The sequence below is a fragment of the Theropithecus gelada genome, chromosome 2 (genome assembly GCF_003255815.1).
Source record: "Theropithecus gelada isolate Dixy chromosome 2, Tgel_1.0, whole genome shotgun sequence".
Lineage (NCBI taxonomy): Eukaryota > Metazoa > Chordata > Mammalia > Primates > Cercopithecidae > Theropithecus > Theropithecus gelada.
In genome coordinates, this window is record NC_037669.1 from 178,821,665 (window position 1) to 178,839,364 (window position 17,700).

Genomic DNA, 17,700 nt, shown 5'->3' on the forward strand with positions numbered 1-17,700 from the left:
AACTTTGATTGGATATTTCCAGTATTATAATGATAGTACTATTTTAACTGTAGGGTCTGTTATTCTTTATTGAGTTAAGGAAGGGAAGTTTAACTGTGTCCCCTTTTTAATTAGGAATGATTTGAGCAGTATGAGTGGGAATGGAGCTAGGAGATAGGATTGTTTTGGTGGGGAAGTGCCTTTTATTGAGGTGATCATTTGAGTTTTGTTTATTTCAGTTGGCTAATGTAGTGAACTGTATTAGGAAACCTAATGTTGAATTGTTCTTGTACTCTTGGGATAACCTCTACTTAGTTATATGATTTTAATAAACTATTGAATTTAAATGTTTTTTACTCTTGGATTTGATTTATTAATATCATATCTAGGGATATTGTGGCTATGTGCATATGTAAAATCAGCCTTAGTTTCCTTTGATGTGTTGCATTTTGTCTGATTCTAATCCTGTCAGACCAGCTTTTTTTGTAGCATTTATTTATTTTCTTGTCCCTTTATCTTTTTTTTTTTTTTTTTTGAGACAGAGTCTCACTCTGTCGCCCAGGCTGGAGTGCAGTTGGCGCAATGTTGGCCCACTGCAACCTTTGCCTCTAAGGTTCAAGTGATTCTCCTGCCTCAGCCTCCCTAGTAGTTAGGATTACAGTTGCCTGCTATCACGCCCGGCTAACTATTTTTGTATTTTTATTTTAGTAGAGATAGGGTTTCACCATGTTAGCCAGGCTGGTCTGAAACTCCTGACCTCAGGTGATCCATCCGCCTCGGCCTCCCAAAGTGCTGGGATTACAGGCTTGAGCCACTGTGCCCAGCCTCTTTATCTTTTTAAACTAATCATGGTAATTTATTTTCACCATGCATGTCTCCAATTTCTTTTTTAAGAGACCAGTTCTTACTGTGTTGCCCAAGCTGGAGTTCAGTGGCTGTTCACAGATGAAATCATAGTACACTTCAGCCTTGAACTAATGACCTCAGACAATCCTCCCACCTCAGCCTCCCAAGTAGCCGGGACTGCAGGTGAGCACTAATGTGTCCAGCTTGTCCCTTTATGTTTTTATTTTTTATTTTTTGGGGGAGAGGATGGAGTTTCACTCTTGTTGCCCAGGCTGGAGTGCAGTGGCACGATCTCAGCTCACTGCAACCTCTGCCTCCCAGGTTCAAGTGATTCTTCTGCCTCAGCCTCCTGAGTAGCTGAGATTACAGGCGCGCACTCCATCACACCCAGCTAATTTTTGTATTTTTAGTAGAAACAGAGTTTTACCATGTTGGCCAGGCTGGTCTCGAACTCCTGACCTCGGGTGATCCACCTGCCTCGGTCTCCCAAAGTGTTGGAATTACAGGCGTGAGACACTGCACCTGGCCTTGTCCCTTTATTTTTTAATTGAGTGGGATTTGTATAACATAAAATTAACCAGTTTAAAATGAACAATTGAGTGGCATTTACTACATTTACAATGTTGTACAATTGCCACTTCTAATTCCAAAACACTTCATGTCCTCCAAAAGGAGACACCCCTTTTATTTTTTACCTTTCCTTGTCATCTTGTTATAAGTACATCTTCTATATGTATCATATAGTTAGATTTTATTTCTATACCCAGTCTGAGAACTTGTCTTCCAATAGAGGAATTTAACACGTTTATATTTATTGTGATTATTTAGAATTCTTAGTTTTCTTTATTTTTTCCTCTAGTGATTTAAAGTTATAAATTCTATTTGTTTGGAGTTACTTTAAAATTTTTACCCAAATTTTAAGCTAATAGTTTTCTAAATATCCAGATAATTAATCAAGATATATAATTATATGATTCCATTCAAAGGACAACACTTTCCTCCTTACCTATTCCTGGCCATGTACTTTATGTCAGCCAACTTTCTCTGGATTTAAAAAAAAAAAAAAAAAGACAGCTTTATTGAGATATAATTTACATACTGTAAAGTTCACCCATTTGAAGTATACAACTAAGTGGCTTTTGGAATATTCACAGCGTTGTACAATCATCACTACAACTACTTTTAGAACATTTTCATTACCCTAAAAAGAAATCCCATACCCACTAACATATATTCTCCATCTCTTCCCAAATCCTCCCTCCACCAGCCCTAGTCAGCTACTAATCTACTGTCTGTCTCCATAAATTTGCCTATTTTGGACATTTCCTATAAAGGGAGTCCTATAATATATGGTCTTCTTTGACTTCTTTTTGTGGCTTCTTTCACGTAGCATAGTATTTTCAAGATTTATCCATGTTGTGGCATGTATCAGTATTTCATTTCTTTTTTTTTAACCAACTAATAGTCCATTGTGTAGAAATACCACATTTTATTCATCTGTTCATGGACATTTGGTTGTTTCTGCCTTTTAACTATTATTAATAATGCTGTTAAGAATATTTATGTAGAGGGTTTTGTGTGGATATATATTTTTATTTCTCTTGAATATATTTCATGCAGTTAAGAGTGGAATTGCTATCATCATATAGTAACTCTCCATTTAACTCTTTGAAGAACTGCCAGACTATTTTTCAAAGTGCATGTGCCATTTTACAATCCCTGTACTACTTTTTAAAAAATGATTTCTTAGGAATCATTGCTTGGCAGTCATCTTAAGATTTCCACCCGTATTACTGAATAACTATTTAGACTTAACCACAAGTTTAAATTTGTTCACGATATTACTTTTCATGTTATTTTTTGTGTCACTTACTTTCTTGATTTTTCATTTTGCTGGAGATACCTTTTTGCATAATTCTTTTAGAAAGGGTTTGAAAGTGGTAAACTTTTTGAATCATTGCACATCCATAACATCTTCTTTTACCTTCATACTTGAATAATAATTTGGTTAGTATAAAACTATAGATCTCAAAATTTCATTAATTTTTACTCAGTTCTTTTTTTGGAGGGGTGAGGACAGAATCTAACCCTGCCACCCAGGATGGAGTGCAGTGGCATGATCTTGGCTCACTGCAGCCTCAACATCCCCAGGCTCAGGTGATCCTCCCACTTCAGCCTCCCGAGTAGCTGGGACCACAGGCACTTGCCACCATGGCCAGCTATTTTTTTTGTAGAGACAGGATCTCGCCACATTGCCCAGTCTAGTCTCAAACTCCTGGGCTCTAGTGATACACCTGTGTTGGCCTCCCAAAGTGCTGGGATTACAGGTATGAGCCAGCATGCCCAGCCAAGACAATTTTTTAAAAATAATTCTTTAAGGATATTGTTCCATTGTCTTCTAACATCCAGTGTTTTTTATTTTTTGATTTTTTTTGTTGTTGTTAGACAGGGTGTCACTCTGTCACCTAGGCTGGAATGCTATGGCTCAAACATGGCTCACTGCAGCCTCAGCCTCCTGTGTAGGTGGGACCACAGGTGTGCACCACTATGCCTGGATTTTTTTTTTTTTTTTGTAGAGATAGGAGTCTCACTTTGTTGCGCGGGCAGGTCTCCAATTCCTAGGCTCAAGCAATCCTTCTGCCTCAGCTTCCCAGAGTGCTGGGATTACAGGTGTGAGTCATTGTACCTGGCTGCATTCAGTGTTGTTAATAAGAGACTTGATGGTCTGGTAGTATCTAAACAGGCCTGTTAGTCTCAGTATCTCCCAGGCCTTGACCATTCATGAATGTACATTCCCACAGACTTTGTTGCAGCAGAGTCTTGCGTGAATGATGTCTTGTACTACTACCCATGCAAATGTACACTGGTGGTGTAGCAATGAATTGTAGGTGAAATGGCGGTGTTATATACAGGAGAAATGGCTTATGAAAGGCAGTTTTGTAACCATGTAAGATAATTACAGGGAAGTTTCTTCAGGTTGATGTGGTTTGGAATAAAAGATTTGTTAAGGCCTTCCTTGGAGTTTCCCAAGTCCTGGTGGGATCTCTCCCTGCCCTCACTCTAATCTGAGAGGACTCAGGGTGACAAGGCCCTTCTCTCAGGACAGCTCTAGCCTGATATTTCCTGGTGTTACCTGCTGAGAATATGTTCCTTGCATCTATTGCGGTAAATTGTAACTTCTATAATGTTTGTCAGAGGGCTAGCTTTCGCTGGGCTTTAAATCCACTCCTCTGTGGGAATCAGGTTCTCTTTTCCTTTTAAGTAACTAAATGGTCTTTTTCCCTCCCTAGAAGCTTTTGAAATTGTTTCCCTAACTTTAGGGATCTATGGCGATATCTCCCTAGATACTACTATATGTCTGGAAGAGGCACGATCTCGGATCACTGCAACCTCTGCTTCCTGGGTTCAAGCAATTCTATGTCCCAGTAGCTGGGATTACAGGCACGGCCACTATGCCTGGCTAATTTGTGTGTTTTTAGTAGAGACGGGTTTTTGCCATGTTGACCCAGCTGGTCTCAAACTCGTGACCTCAAGTGATCCACCCACCTCAGCCTCCCGAAGTGCTGGGATTACAGGCATGAGCCACCACACCTGGCCTGGAAAGGCATTCTTTATTTGTCCTCCTCGTCACTTTTTGGGCTCTTTATAAGTACTATACAAATCTAGCTTCAGCATAGGGAAATTTCTCTTATTTTCTGCATTGGTTCTTTGTTTTCTCCTTTAAAGGAATCTTAATTCAATCCAGGAGTTCCAGGACAGATTAAACTATCTTCAATATCTCCTAATTTTTCTTTCATGTTTGTCTTTGTACTTTGCAAAGAGTGTAATTTTCTAGAAAAATTACACTTTAAGCCCAAATTCAGATTTCCAGTTAAGTATGCTCTGCCTTTCAACCCATCTATTGCTTTATTATGGCTTTCATAGTTTTAATTCCCAACAATTAGTCATTCTAAAATGTTTGCTTTTCGTCTGATCTCTTTTTTATTGAATCACTGTAAGGATCTTGAGTGTATTTTCTTTGTTACTGAGAGACCACTTCTGCTTGTTGAATCTGTTGCTTCTCCTGTGCTGTTTTCTTCAGTCATTTGGTGATTAATGGTTGTCCATGTTTGTAATCATAGATGAAATGACTGGAGCCTGTTTGCTCAGCCTAAGTGAGAATCCCTGTACCCCGGCAGTGAAGACGGGTTTTTATCATGTGATCTGCATCTGGTGGTTTTTCAAAGGAAAGGAAATATTGACAGGCCTGGGAGGGGGAAACTAGGGGTAGTGGAGCTGCATAGGCTTTCTTATGATGTGTACAAATAGCTTGTTGAAGCATCTGGAAATCTCAAATCTTTATCCTGGGGGCTATTTCCAGAAGTAGCTGCTGCAGGGGGAGGGGGAAGATAATTCACTCAGTAGTTTCTAAGTGTACTCCCTAGCAGATTACCCTTGACTCATTCCTTCTCCGATTTTGGTTATTGCTTCGAATCCTTGGCTTATCTGAGGGTGTTTGGAGGCTTGCTTTTTTCAGTATGTCCTCTATTTTCCGCTCCAGAGCTGCAGACAAGAAACTCCCTTGGTTATCATTGGTTTGTTCTGAAGTGCCTTCCAGGAAGTTCTCTCTGCTCCAGACTGCTGTTGCTGCTTTTTCTAGCTTTTCAGCACTACTACGTATTTTTTTAATTTGGGGGTGGGAGACGTTTCAGTGGAATTTGGGAAGGATAAAGAGGTCAACATACAGGTCTAGCTACAAAGAAGTTCAGTAGTTTTGTTATTCACTTATAGATATTTTTAGCGTCTATTAGGAATATTGACCCTGTTTGTTGTGAATATTTTTTCTAGCTTATCTCTTAGTTTTATTTACGGGGTTTTGTTTTTGTTTTTGTTTTTGTTTTTGTTTTTTTTGAGATAGTCTTGCTCTCTCACCCAGGCTGAAGTGCAGTGGCACGATCACAGCTCACTGCAGCCTCGACCTCCCAGGCTCAAGTGAGCCTCTCACTTTAGCCTCCTGAGTAGCTGGGACTACAGTTACATGCCACCATACCTGGCTGATTTTTTTGTTTGCTGCGCGGTTCTCAAACTCCTGGGCTCAAGCAATCCTCCCGCTTTGGCCTCCCAAAGCGCCATAGTGATTTTATTTACAAAATCTAAAGGTTATCTTCAAATCTCTGTCTTACTGTCTTCCCCATGTTGGACATCATCCTTAGAAAGTACTGTCTCACTAACATGTCAGCGAAGCCTGAGTTCTGTCCCCTCGCTTCCCCACACCTCCGCCTCTGGACAGCATGAGCTTCACCACTCGTTCCACCTTCTCCACCAACTGCCGGTCCCTGGGCTCTGTCCAGGCGCCCAGCTATGGCATCCTGCCAGTCAGCAGCACAGCCAGCATCTCTGCAGATGCCGGGGGGCTCTGGTTCCCAAATCGCTGTGTCCCGCTCCACCGGCTTCCAGGGTGGCATGGGGTCCGGAGACCTGGCCGCGGGGACAGCCAGGGGTCTGGCAGGAATGGGAGGCATCCAGAACGAGAAGGAGACCGTGCAAAGCCTGAACGACCTCCTGACCTCCTACCTGGACAGAGTGAGGAGCCTAGAGACCATGAACCGGAGGCTGGAGAGCAAAATCCAGGAGCACCTGGAGAAGAAGGCACCCCAAGTCAGAGACTGGAGCCATGACTTCAAGACCATCGAAGACCTGAGGGCTCAGATCTTCTCAAATACTGTGGACAATGCCCACATTGTTCTGCAGATTGACAGTGCCCGTCTTGCTGCTGATGACTTTAGAGTCAAGTATGAGACAGAGCTGGCCATGCGCCAGTCTGTGGAGAATGACATTCATGGGCTCTGCAAGGTCATTGATGACACCAATGTCACTCGGCTGCAGCTGGAGACAGAGATCGAGGCCCTCAAGGAGGAGCTGCTCTTCCTGAAGAAGAACCACAAAGAGGAAGTAAAAGGCCTACAAGCTCAGATTGTCAGCTCTGGGTTGATCGTGGAGGTGGATGCCCCCAAATCTCAGGACCTTGCCAAGATCATGGAAGACACCTGGGCCCAATATGACGAGCTGGCTCAGAAGAGCTGAGAGGAGCTGGACAAGTACTGGTCTCAGCAGACTGAGGAGAGCACCGCAGTGGTCACCACACAGTCTGCTGAGGTTGGAGCTGCTGAGATGCTGCTCGTGGATCTGAGATGTACAGTCTAGTCCTTGGAGATCGACCTGGACTCCATGAGAAATCTGAAGGCCAGCTTGGAGAACAGCCTGAGGGAGGTGGAGGCCCACTACACGCTGCAGATGGAGCAGCTCAACGGGATCCTGCTGCACCTGGAGTCCGAGCTGGCACCGACCCTGGCAGAGGGACAGCACCAGGCCCAGGAGTACGAGGCTGTGCTGAACATGAAGGTCTACTGGAGGCTGAGATTACCACCTACCACTGCCTGCTGGAAGATGGCGAGGACTTCAGTCTTGGTGATGCCCTTTACAGCAGCAACTCCATGCAAACCATCCAAAAGACCACCACCCGCCGGATAGTGGATGGCAAAGTGGTGTCTGACCAATGACACCAAAGTTCTGAGACACTAAGCCAGCAGAAGCAGGGTGCCCTTTGGGGAGCAGGAGGCCAATAAAAAGTTCAGAGGTCATTGGAAAAAAAAAGAAAGTACTATCTCACTAGCAAAGCTAAATATAATGGACTATACATTAATATTTTACCTGTATTTTTCTTGTGCTTTAAAATATTTAACTTTAATATTGAACTGCATTTCAGCAGAAATATAAAGTTGGGCTCTAATTTTGTTTTCAAATGTCTACTCAGTTGTCCCAACATTTCATATTGGTAAATTCATTGTACATTCCCTTACCTGGATTGCTTTCTGTTTTTCATTTACTACTTGTACCTGCTTGGGTTCAACTGTACACTTTCTAGTCTGTTCTATTCTTTGTTTCCATGTTAGTTCTAGATTACATGTTAATATCTGATAGGATAATCTATCCCAGCTGTGATTATTTTTAAAAATTTTTTTCCCCCAATTTTCACATGTTTATATGTTTCTTCTTCAAGTTGACCTTTATAACTTTTTTCACAGTCACTGCTGGTGCCTCCTTTCCTTTGTCAGATTATATTGGATTTTTATATGACACATAGATTAATTTTGGGAAAATCATTTTATACTACTCTAGTTCCTAAGAGGGAAACTTTTCAGCTATTTCTTTGTCTCAGGTTATGTCTTAGTATTGATTCTTAAGTTCTTCAAGGTCTTTCCAGTCTAAAATGCTATGAAGGTTGGATACAGTGGCTCACGCCTATAACCCCAGCCCTTTGAGAGGCCAAAGCCAGAGGATTGCTTGAGGCCAGGAGTTTGAGACCACCCTGAGCAACATAGTGAGACCATGTCTCTACAAAAAATTTAAAAATGAGCCAGGTGTGGTGGTGCATGGCTGTAGTACCAGATACTTGGGAGGCTGAAGCAGGAGGATTGCCTGGGCAACAGAGTAAGACTGTGTCTGTCTCTTAAAGAAAAAAAAAAAGAATAAAAACTAAGAAAACAAAATGCTATGGGTTTTACAGTGCAAATTAATAATACATATCTTATTTATTGTCATAAAAATGTGTTGAATATTTACTGTGTGCCAGACTATGTGTCTAGCCCTTAGAATATAGTGGTAAATAGCACTTTTCTATGTTTGTTGAAACAAATGATCAATTACAGGATTTAAGACATGTAAAGAAAAATATGCTTAAAAAGATATTAAATTATAGTAGGAAAAACTCAAGTTTTCAAATTTGAGGTGAAATTCAAGAGACATTTATTCCTTGTAGGTATTTGGTCCTTTATTCACCCCATAGAGAGAGTTAAATCTAAAATTTGGCAGGAAAATACCATTTGTTTGTTTTTGATAAGATTGAGTAGCACTGTTTCTAGGAAAGTGCCTGTACATTTAGAGAAACACTCTACCATTTAAAGGGTTTTCACGTTCATTATCTCACTTGATAATAAACCAGTCCCAGGTTGTGGGGAATCCCTTCTTTCTTTCATTTCCATTTCTAGTTGAGCCCTGATTTGAGGAAATAGTTCTTAAATAACACATGAATGAGTCAACCACACCCTTGTGGAGTTCAGCGTGAAACAAATGCCATCTGATTGCTTGTCCATCCTCTGTACACACCCATGAGATTCATGGTACCAGCCTAGTAATGTGCCCCTTTCATGGGAAAGTAGAATATTCATTGTCTTAGAGTTCAACTGAAGATGTCAGTCTACTGTAGCTGGTTGAAGCTGCAAGGGATTTATTATGCATCATTAGTTGGCTTCCAAAATTTTTGGTAGGGTTGGAGGAGCAGGCTCTAGGCTGAGCTTCCAGGAGCACCTACTGGAATCATACCGCGGAACTGGCCTGCCATCAGAAGGAAGGCGAGGAAGCAGGATCTACTCTCATGTCTGCTGGGTCCTGGATGTCTATTGTCCCCATTGCGGGTCCTGATACCAAATGGCTGCCCCCTGACTTGCCTCTCAACACTATGAAGCAAGGAATGGGATGCTGGGATTTCAGTTTTCTGTGGACTGACGCAGAAAAACAAGTACCTCCATGGCTATGTCTGCCAGCAGGAACATAGAGGCATCCAAAGCATGTCCTTTGGGCCATGGTGTTGTCTTTTTCCTTCTAAGTCTAGGTTGGGTGTGCCTGCCGAAGCTACATCATTGTGTAGAACCCGAGCTGTGGTCCAGCTTTCCAGCCTCTAGTGAGCAGTAAGGCACACTGCAAGGGGAATGTGGCAGAGGTGAGTGGATCCACGTGGAGTATTTACTACATCCACTTCATTGGAGTCTACCTGGGTCACTGTGTTAGAGGTGAAAGGCCACCTGTGATTTGGTGGACTTGCCCTATTTCAGTTAAGACACACATTTGATTTCTAGCTATGTAACCTTTACAACTGACCTGATACTTCCTGACCTTCCATCTGTAATAATGAGAAAGATAATGACGATGTCACATGTTAGTAGAAGATAAAGTGAGCAAAAATACATCGAAGCTCTGTCTCAGAGGTAAATATTAGCTTATTTCTTGGGTTACTATAGGCTTATTTCTTCCCTTTTTTTTATCAGCCGGTCTAGATATTGTAGATTAATTCTGCTTGGACCGGGCTGTATTTGGAATGAGTGGTCATATCAGCTTCTAGTGAGTCTTCACACACTCAGCAGTGAGCGGGAACATAGAATTTAGCCTCTCTGGTATATACTAGGGCTAGAATTAGGATCATACCTGTAACTAAAGAAAGCTTAAAAGCTACATTAAAAACCACAGACACCTGCTTATTTGAACTTTGAACACGAGTTCATTTAGACCACGTAAATGATTAGTAGAATGATCTAGACACCGTCATGAGTGATGCCAGCTTTGTAGGTAGAGTGGGAAGATTCCACTGATTTGTGTTCCTATAGACTTTCTTCAAAGAAGTCCTTAAAAACCATGGGGTAGTCAGTTTTCCAGAGGTCTGAGTTTAATGACCTGTGTTGGAAAACATGCAAAGCTCTGATCTCATGCCTTATCTTGCCTCGCCCTTTCCTTCATCTATTCAAAATCTAATTATAACAGGTACCGCTTTCTGTGGGGAAAATGGGGATCTTTATTGTGTATTTTAACCTGCCTTGTTTCCAGAAAGGGTTTCAGGTAGGACAGAAATCTTTAAATTTAGGTTTTAAGGGATGCAACAAGTAATCTACATCAATCAAAAACTGAAGAGCATCAAAGATCACTTTGTTTGAAGCACTAAACACTGAGCAGGCTTGAAGGGATATTCTCAGATAAGTCACCTTTGGAGACAAAAGGCAGTTATGTTGCCTGACACTGTTCACAGCAGTCTCGGGGTAAACAATATTGAGAGCTTGTCAGCTAATCTCCCTGCAACTTTAGTTTCAGAGGGGAGAAATGTCTGTGTTCTTCGAAGCTCTGACCTTCTTTTGGTCTCAGGGAATTTCCTCAGGGAGAGAGATGTCTGAAGAGATCTATAACAGGTATATTTAATATTCTACTAGCTTATGCTTTGGAAATTATGTCTAAGATTCCTTTTAATTGTGACATGAATATTGAGCAGTTTTCCTTTTTATTCACATTTCAGATCATGAACTAATGTTCATACCTCCCTGGGAAGCTAATGTGAGATTTTTAAACTTCCCTTTATGTGATTAGGTTGCTTTTGTGAAAGGTGGAAGACCAAACTCAGTTAACTAGGTCACTGGTTACTAGCAGGCTGGTTTAGCGGCTAGCCAGTGGAACAAGAGCTCAGGTGGGAGCTGACGCTTATGTTTCCAGTCTCCCAAGGTACGAAAAAGGTCAGTCCACAAGAGTTAGGGTGCAGATTTACATAACTGAGATGTCTTCTGCGTGCCCCCAGAACTAAGATTCCTTCTTTGTTTCACTAAAACTTTTTTGTGTAAAATATCATACAGTACTAAAACCCATATACAATTTGTTTTTTTTAAGAGATGGGGCCTTGCTCTGTTGCCCAGGCTGGAGTGCAGTGGCATGATCATAGTTCACTCTAAACTTGAACTCTTGGACTCAAGCAATCCTCCTGTCTCAGCCTCCTGAGTAGCTAGGATTACAGGCTTGCACTACCATGCCTAGCTAATTTTTTTTTTTTTTTTTTTTTTTTGAGACAGGGGTCTCACTGTGTTACCCAGTCTGGTCTCAAACTCCTATACTCAAGTAATCTTCCTGCCTCGGCCTCTCAAAGTGTTGGGATTACAGGCATGAGCCGCCATACCAAGCTACCTGGCTAATTGAAAAAATATTTCTGTGTGTGGGGATAGGGTCTCACTATGTTGTCCAGGCTGGTCTCGGACTCCGGGCCTCAAGCAATCTTCCTGCCTTGGCCTCCCAAAGCTCTGAGATTATAGATGTAAGCCACTGGGCCTGGCCTAGACTTTAAATCATGATCAAACAAGTAACCATACGCAGCCACTGAGGTTAAGAAATAGAACATTACGATATTTTAGAGACCCCTTGTAGCCCCTGCCCTCTTCTGCAGAGGTAACCACTATCCTGTTTTGTTTTGTTTTGTTTTTTTAAGCGTGTATGCATTCTGTATCCTTTTTTTAATTTATTTTTTATTTTATTTTATTTTTTTGAGACAGAGTTTCACTTTTGTTGCCCAGGCTAGAGAGCAATGGCGTGATCTCAGCTCACCGCAACGTTTGCTCCTGGATTCAAGTGATTCTCCTGCCTCAGCCTCCCGAGTAGCTGGGATTACAGGCATGCGCCACCACGCCCGGCTAATTTTGTATTTGTAGTGGAGATGGGATTTCTCCATGTTGGTCAGGCTGGTCTCAAACTCCCGACCTTGGGTGATCCGCATGCCTCGGCCTCCCAAAGTGCTGGGATTATAGGCATAAGTCACCGCGCCCGGCCGCATTCTGTATTCTATAAAGTTCAAAATTTTCCAAGTATTGTTTACCTTGCCTCATTTTGCATCTTACGGAATACAGAATCGCATGGGATTTCCTTCTCTGACTTGCTTCTTCCATTCATCATTGAGTGTTTTCCATATTGACATAGGTAGCTGTTGTTCCTTAACTTTTAAAGTTTTACCATATTTTATTTTATGAATGCACCATGATTTGCCCCTTCTAGGTTGATGGCCTCCTGGATTGCCATCTTTTGAACTGATTAACTTTGTTTGTGTGTGTTTCTCATTCCCTTTCTTCTGTTTGTTTGGAAGTTATGCTGTATTCTTTTAGTAGATCTCTAGCTGTCTTAACATGCATACTTAGTGTATTATACAGGCTAAAATTAAACAGTATTTTTATCCTGCTCCTAAACAAATACAAAGACCTCAGAACTCTAAATCAGATAACATTCTTCACAATTTATAGTATTTTCTTGTTATTTAGTGTTAGCTACTTTTCCACCTACAAATTAAGCATTCTAGTTGTTTTACATAGTCAACAATTTAGCTTTACTCGCAACCCACATAGTTGCCTTATATCTTTGCTCATTGTTCCTTCTTACACCTCACATCTCCTATTTTTCTCTGGAAATCTTTTTCTTTCTCATTCTTGAAAGATAATTATACAAGTTATAGAATTCTAAGTTGGCAGTTATTTTTGTCTCAGTGCATTTGAAAGTATCATTCTTCTATCTTACTGGTCTCCATGGTTGTTGTTGATGCTGGCAGTCAGAATTGCAGATTGCCATTCTTTTTTTTAAATTTAGCTACTTTAGCTTAAAATTTTTTTTGTCTTTGTATACAGCAGCTTCATTATGATATGCCTAGCTAAGGTTTTCTTTTTATTTATCCTTGGGTTTGATTGAGATTCTTAGATCTAATTACTACTCTTTCAACAATAATGGAAAATTATCAGCCATTATCTCTTAAAATATTGGGAATATTGTCTTTCCCATTTTATTTCATCTACTTCTAAAACTCTAAATATGTATTAGATCCTTAGACTCTATCTTCTGTGTCTTTTAAACTGATAATTTTCAACTCTGGGTTCCTGGGCTGCATTTTAGTTATTTATATAACTTCAATTTTAATAATTCTTTTTTTTTAGCTGTTTAATGTATCATTGGATTTTGAATTTCAATTCTCTTACATTTCTAGAAATTCTTGAACTTTTCCAGATCTACTGTGTTCTTTATGGCCTACATAGACTCAGACCCAACCCAAATGAGAGAATAAGTGTGGTTATAAATTGAAAGGGAGATCTTTTAACCCTCCACTCATTGCCGAGATTGAGATACTGAAGTTATCTTGCTGCTCCCTCTGGACACTGAGTTAATTTCTTGTCCATCCTCACATTGAAGGGATGGCCTTTTAAGATCCCAACTGTACATAGGTGGTTTCCTGTTAGACTTTCTCCTTAAATAGGCCTTTGCTTTGTCTCCCACCACCCTGTACCTAGATGAAAGCTTGACAAAGGATTTGAGTAGATATTTCTCCAAAGATATACAAACAGCAATAAGCACATGAAAAGATGCTAAACATCATTAGACATCTAGACATTTAGAGAAATACATTCCAAAATCACAATGAGATGCGGCTTCATACCTATAAGGATGGCTACAATTAAAAAGATAGTAACAAGTATCGGCAAGGGTGTGGAGAAATTGGAACAAATATATGTATGTGTGTGTGTGTGTGTGTGTGTGTGTGTACGTGCCCAGGCTGGTCTCAAATGCCTGGGGTCAAATGATTCGCCCATCTCAGCCTCCCAAAGTGCTGGGATTACAGATGTGCACCACCATGCCCAGCTAAAACATTTTTAAACATGTTGCTGAGCTGGCATGAAAAGAAAGTATCCCAAGTTATATGTATATCTGTACACACACACACACACATATATACACACATACATGCTTTTTCAAGGTCATGAATGTTCATCGCAGCGTTATTCATAATAGCCAAAAGGTAGAAACAACTCAGTTGTCCACTAACTGATGAATGGATAAACAGAATACCCATACAATGGAATCTTATTTGGCAATAAAAAGAAATAAAATATTGATACATGCTACAGTATTGATGACCCTTGAAAACATTATGCTAAGTGAAAGAAGTTAGACACAAAAGGCCACATATTGTCAAATTCCATTTATGGGAAATATCCAGAATAGGCCCATCCGTAGAAACAGCAAGTAGGTGAGTGCGTTAGTGTGTGCTGGGAGAGGGAGGAATGGAGAGCGATTGCTGATAGGTGTGGAGTTTCTTTTGGGGAGGATAAAAATGTTATCATCTGAAATCAGATAGTTGTGGTAGTTGCACACCTCTTTGAATAGTCTAAAAATTACTGAATTCTACACTTTTAAAAGGTGAATGCTATGATGTATGCATTATATCTTGAAGTGGTTCTAAAAAAGGATAGAAGCTCAAGGGTCCTCAAGGTTTAACAGACTCTCAGGGTGGAAACTGGTTTTGGCATTGATGACTCCCAGGATTCTTGTTTTATTTAATGTTTGGCTTCTTGGGATATTTTCTTTTCATGCCAGCTCAGCAACATGCTTAAAAATGTTTTAGCTGGGCACGGTGGCTCACATCTGTAATCCCAGCACTTTGGGAGGCTGAGACAGGCGAATCATGTTTGAGACCAGCCTGGGCAACATGGCGAGATCCTGTCTCTACAAAAAATTACAAAAATTAGCCAGGCGTGGTGGTGCATGCCTGCAGTCCCAGCTACTTGGGAAACTGAAGTGGGAGGATTGCTTGAGCCCAGGAGGTTAAGGCTGCAGTAAGTAGTGATCGTGCCACTGCACTCCAGCCTGGGTGACAGGGTGAAACCCTGTCTCAAAAAAAAAAAAAATTCATGTTTTACCCATACTTGTTTCATTTGGGAGGATACCCAGTCTGTCACAGTGTCAGAAATTGAAGTCAGAATTCCTTTAATTTTTTTATTTTAAAAAAGTTCAAGGAACTAAGAAAAGTTGTAAGGACAGTGTAGTGAACTTCCTCATACATTCACTGTAATTTCTCAAATGTAAATATCCTGCTTCATCTTCCCTCCTTCCTGTCTGTCTGCTTCATATTTTATGGAACCATTTGAGAGTAGGTTGCAGACATCACACCCCTAAATACCCTAGTTATTCCAGCATGCATCTCTAAAGGACAAGAATATTCTCCTGCATAACCACAGTATAACTATCATTCTCAAATTTTACCAAATTGTCCTAATAATGTTCTTTATATTCTTTTTCCCTGTCCAAGATAGAGCGTAAGATCACACATTATATTTCGTCATCATGTCTCTTTAGTGTCCTTTAGTCTAGAATATTCAGTCTTTGTCTTTTAGGACCTTGACAATTTTGAAGAATCCAAGTGAGCTGTTTGGGGAATGCTCTGCAAATTAGGTGTGTGTGGTGTTTCCTCGTGAGTACATTCAGGTTATGTATTGTTGGCAGAAATCCCACTGAAGCAATGTTTGTCCTTCTTAGTACCATACATCAAGGGGCTTGGGATGTCAGTGTATCCCATGATTAGTGCATGTAACCAGAATCACTTTTCTTTTCTTTTCTTTTTTAAAAGACAGAGTCTCACTCTGTCACCCAGACTTGAGTGCAGTGGTGCAATCACGGCTCGCTGGAACCTCAACCTCCCAGGCTCAAGCAATCGTGCCACCTCAGCCTTCCAAGTAGCTGGGACTACAGGTGTGCACCACCACACCTGGCTAACTTGGGTATTTTTTTGTGGAGACAGGGTTTCGCCATGTTGCTCAGGCTAGTCTCGAACTCCTGAACTCAAGCAGTCTACCCATCTCAGCCTCCCAAAGTGCTGGGGTTACAGGTGTGAGGCATCACACCTGGCCAGAATCACTTTTCTGCAAGTTAAATGTGAGCAGAATGACACAGAATTGGGAGCCAAACAGACCTGGCTTTGAGTCTTGGCCCGGCTGCTATTAGCTCTGAGATCTTAAGCAAAATATTTAATATGTTAAAGCATCTGTAAAATATGTCTAATGATACCCACTTCTTACGATTATTGAAAGAATTGAATAGAAATTCATGTAAATTGTTTAGCACTGGCACATTATAAGAACTCATAACTCTTGTCTGGGGGAGGTGATAGTATCCAAATGGCATGGGGACCTCTCCGTCCCTCAAAGCTATTGGTGAAATTGCTCAGAATCTCTGTGTGACGAACACAAAGGCCTCCCATGTATTTCTTTTTCTTTCTTTCTTTTTTCTTTCTTTTTTTTTTTTTTTGAGACAGAGTCTTGCTCTGTCACCCAGGCTGGAGTGTAATAGTGCGACCACAGCTCACTGCAACCTCTGCCTCCAGGGTTCAAGCAATTCTCGTGCCTCAGCCTCCAGAGTAACTGGGATTACAGGTGTGCACCACCACGCCCAGCTAATTTTTGTATTTTTAGTAGAGGTGGGGTTTTGCTATGTTGGCCAGGCTGGTCTTGAACCCCTGGCCTCAAGTGATCTGCCTGCCTCAGCCTCCCATAGTCTGGGATTACAGGCGTGAGTCATCACTCCTGTGTACTTCAGTTAATTCCCAAAGAGCCCGTATTCTCTTGCCCTTTTCCGCCTTCTCCTCCACCTCCTTTATCCTTTGCTGTCATCCATCTCTGGTGTCTGTAAAAAGCTCACTGGTCCCAGTGGTGGGTTGGTTTTAGGTATTGACTGATGACCGGTACAGAGGCTCTTGGAGAATGCAAAGACCTACCTCCTGTTCCATTCTCCTCCCACTTCTGTTTGATCTCCCTTCCCTCTTGGATTACTCATCCTTTTCCTCTCCAAATCCTTCTCCTTCTGTTGTGCAAGGAAACTCTCCAGCTCCTACCTCCAAACTGTGTATCTTAATTCAGTGAGGGCACTGCAGAGAAAAGACTTCTCACCAAACCCGAAGCAACTCCCTAGAGGGCAGTGGGCCTTATAAACAGGAACTTCTTTTCCTGTAACATGATTGTTTTTATTCTTCTTCTTGTGCAACAGCAATGCCGTGGATATTTCCCTGATGTTTATTTGGACTTGAGAGCATAGCAAGTGGTTTGAACCTGTATGAGCAATACCTTCATGCTGACACTGCTTGGCTGGCAATTAGAGTAATTGCCTGTGGCTAACCATGGACCTTTGCATGGGTGCTTTACCTGAATCCAGAGGAGAAAGCTGGGGTCAGCTGAAATTGTGCCCAGAAGATCTTTGTTCTGTGGAGGGGAGTATTAGCTGGGACCCCGTGCAATGCTGATGCCACTTTCGTTGTTTTCTTATAACCCGTGTTGTCAGTGGTTCCCACAAAATGAGCATTGGATGTTGCACCTTCTGCGTCTTCCTTTATGCCACCTCCCACTCCTCCTCCACGAAGCTGTTTGTCTGGATGAACTTGTTTGGTGAGGCTGCCAGACCTTCCATATCAAACTGAGGGCTGCCTTTTTCACCTGCTGTTTTTTGCTTCATGAT

General features: G+C 41.4%; 1 protein-coding gene and 1 pseudogene across 3 annotated transcripts in view; both read left to right on the top strand.

The window, feature by feature from the left end:
* The window catches only part of CMTM8 (CKLF like MARVEL transmembrane domain containing 8), a 129,584-nt gene that overhangs the window by 12,896 nt on the left and 98,988 nt on the right, over nt 1–17,700 (top strand). The gene's annotated exons all lie outside the window — the stretch shown is intronic.
* LOC112618790 lies at nt 6,096–7,386 on the top strand (annotated as a pseudogene). Its single transcript, XR_003118125.1, has one exon. The product of XR_003118125.1 is annotated as a keratin, type I cytoskeletal 18 pseudogene (transcript).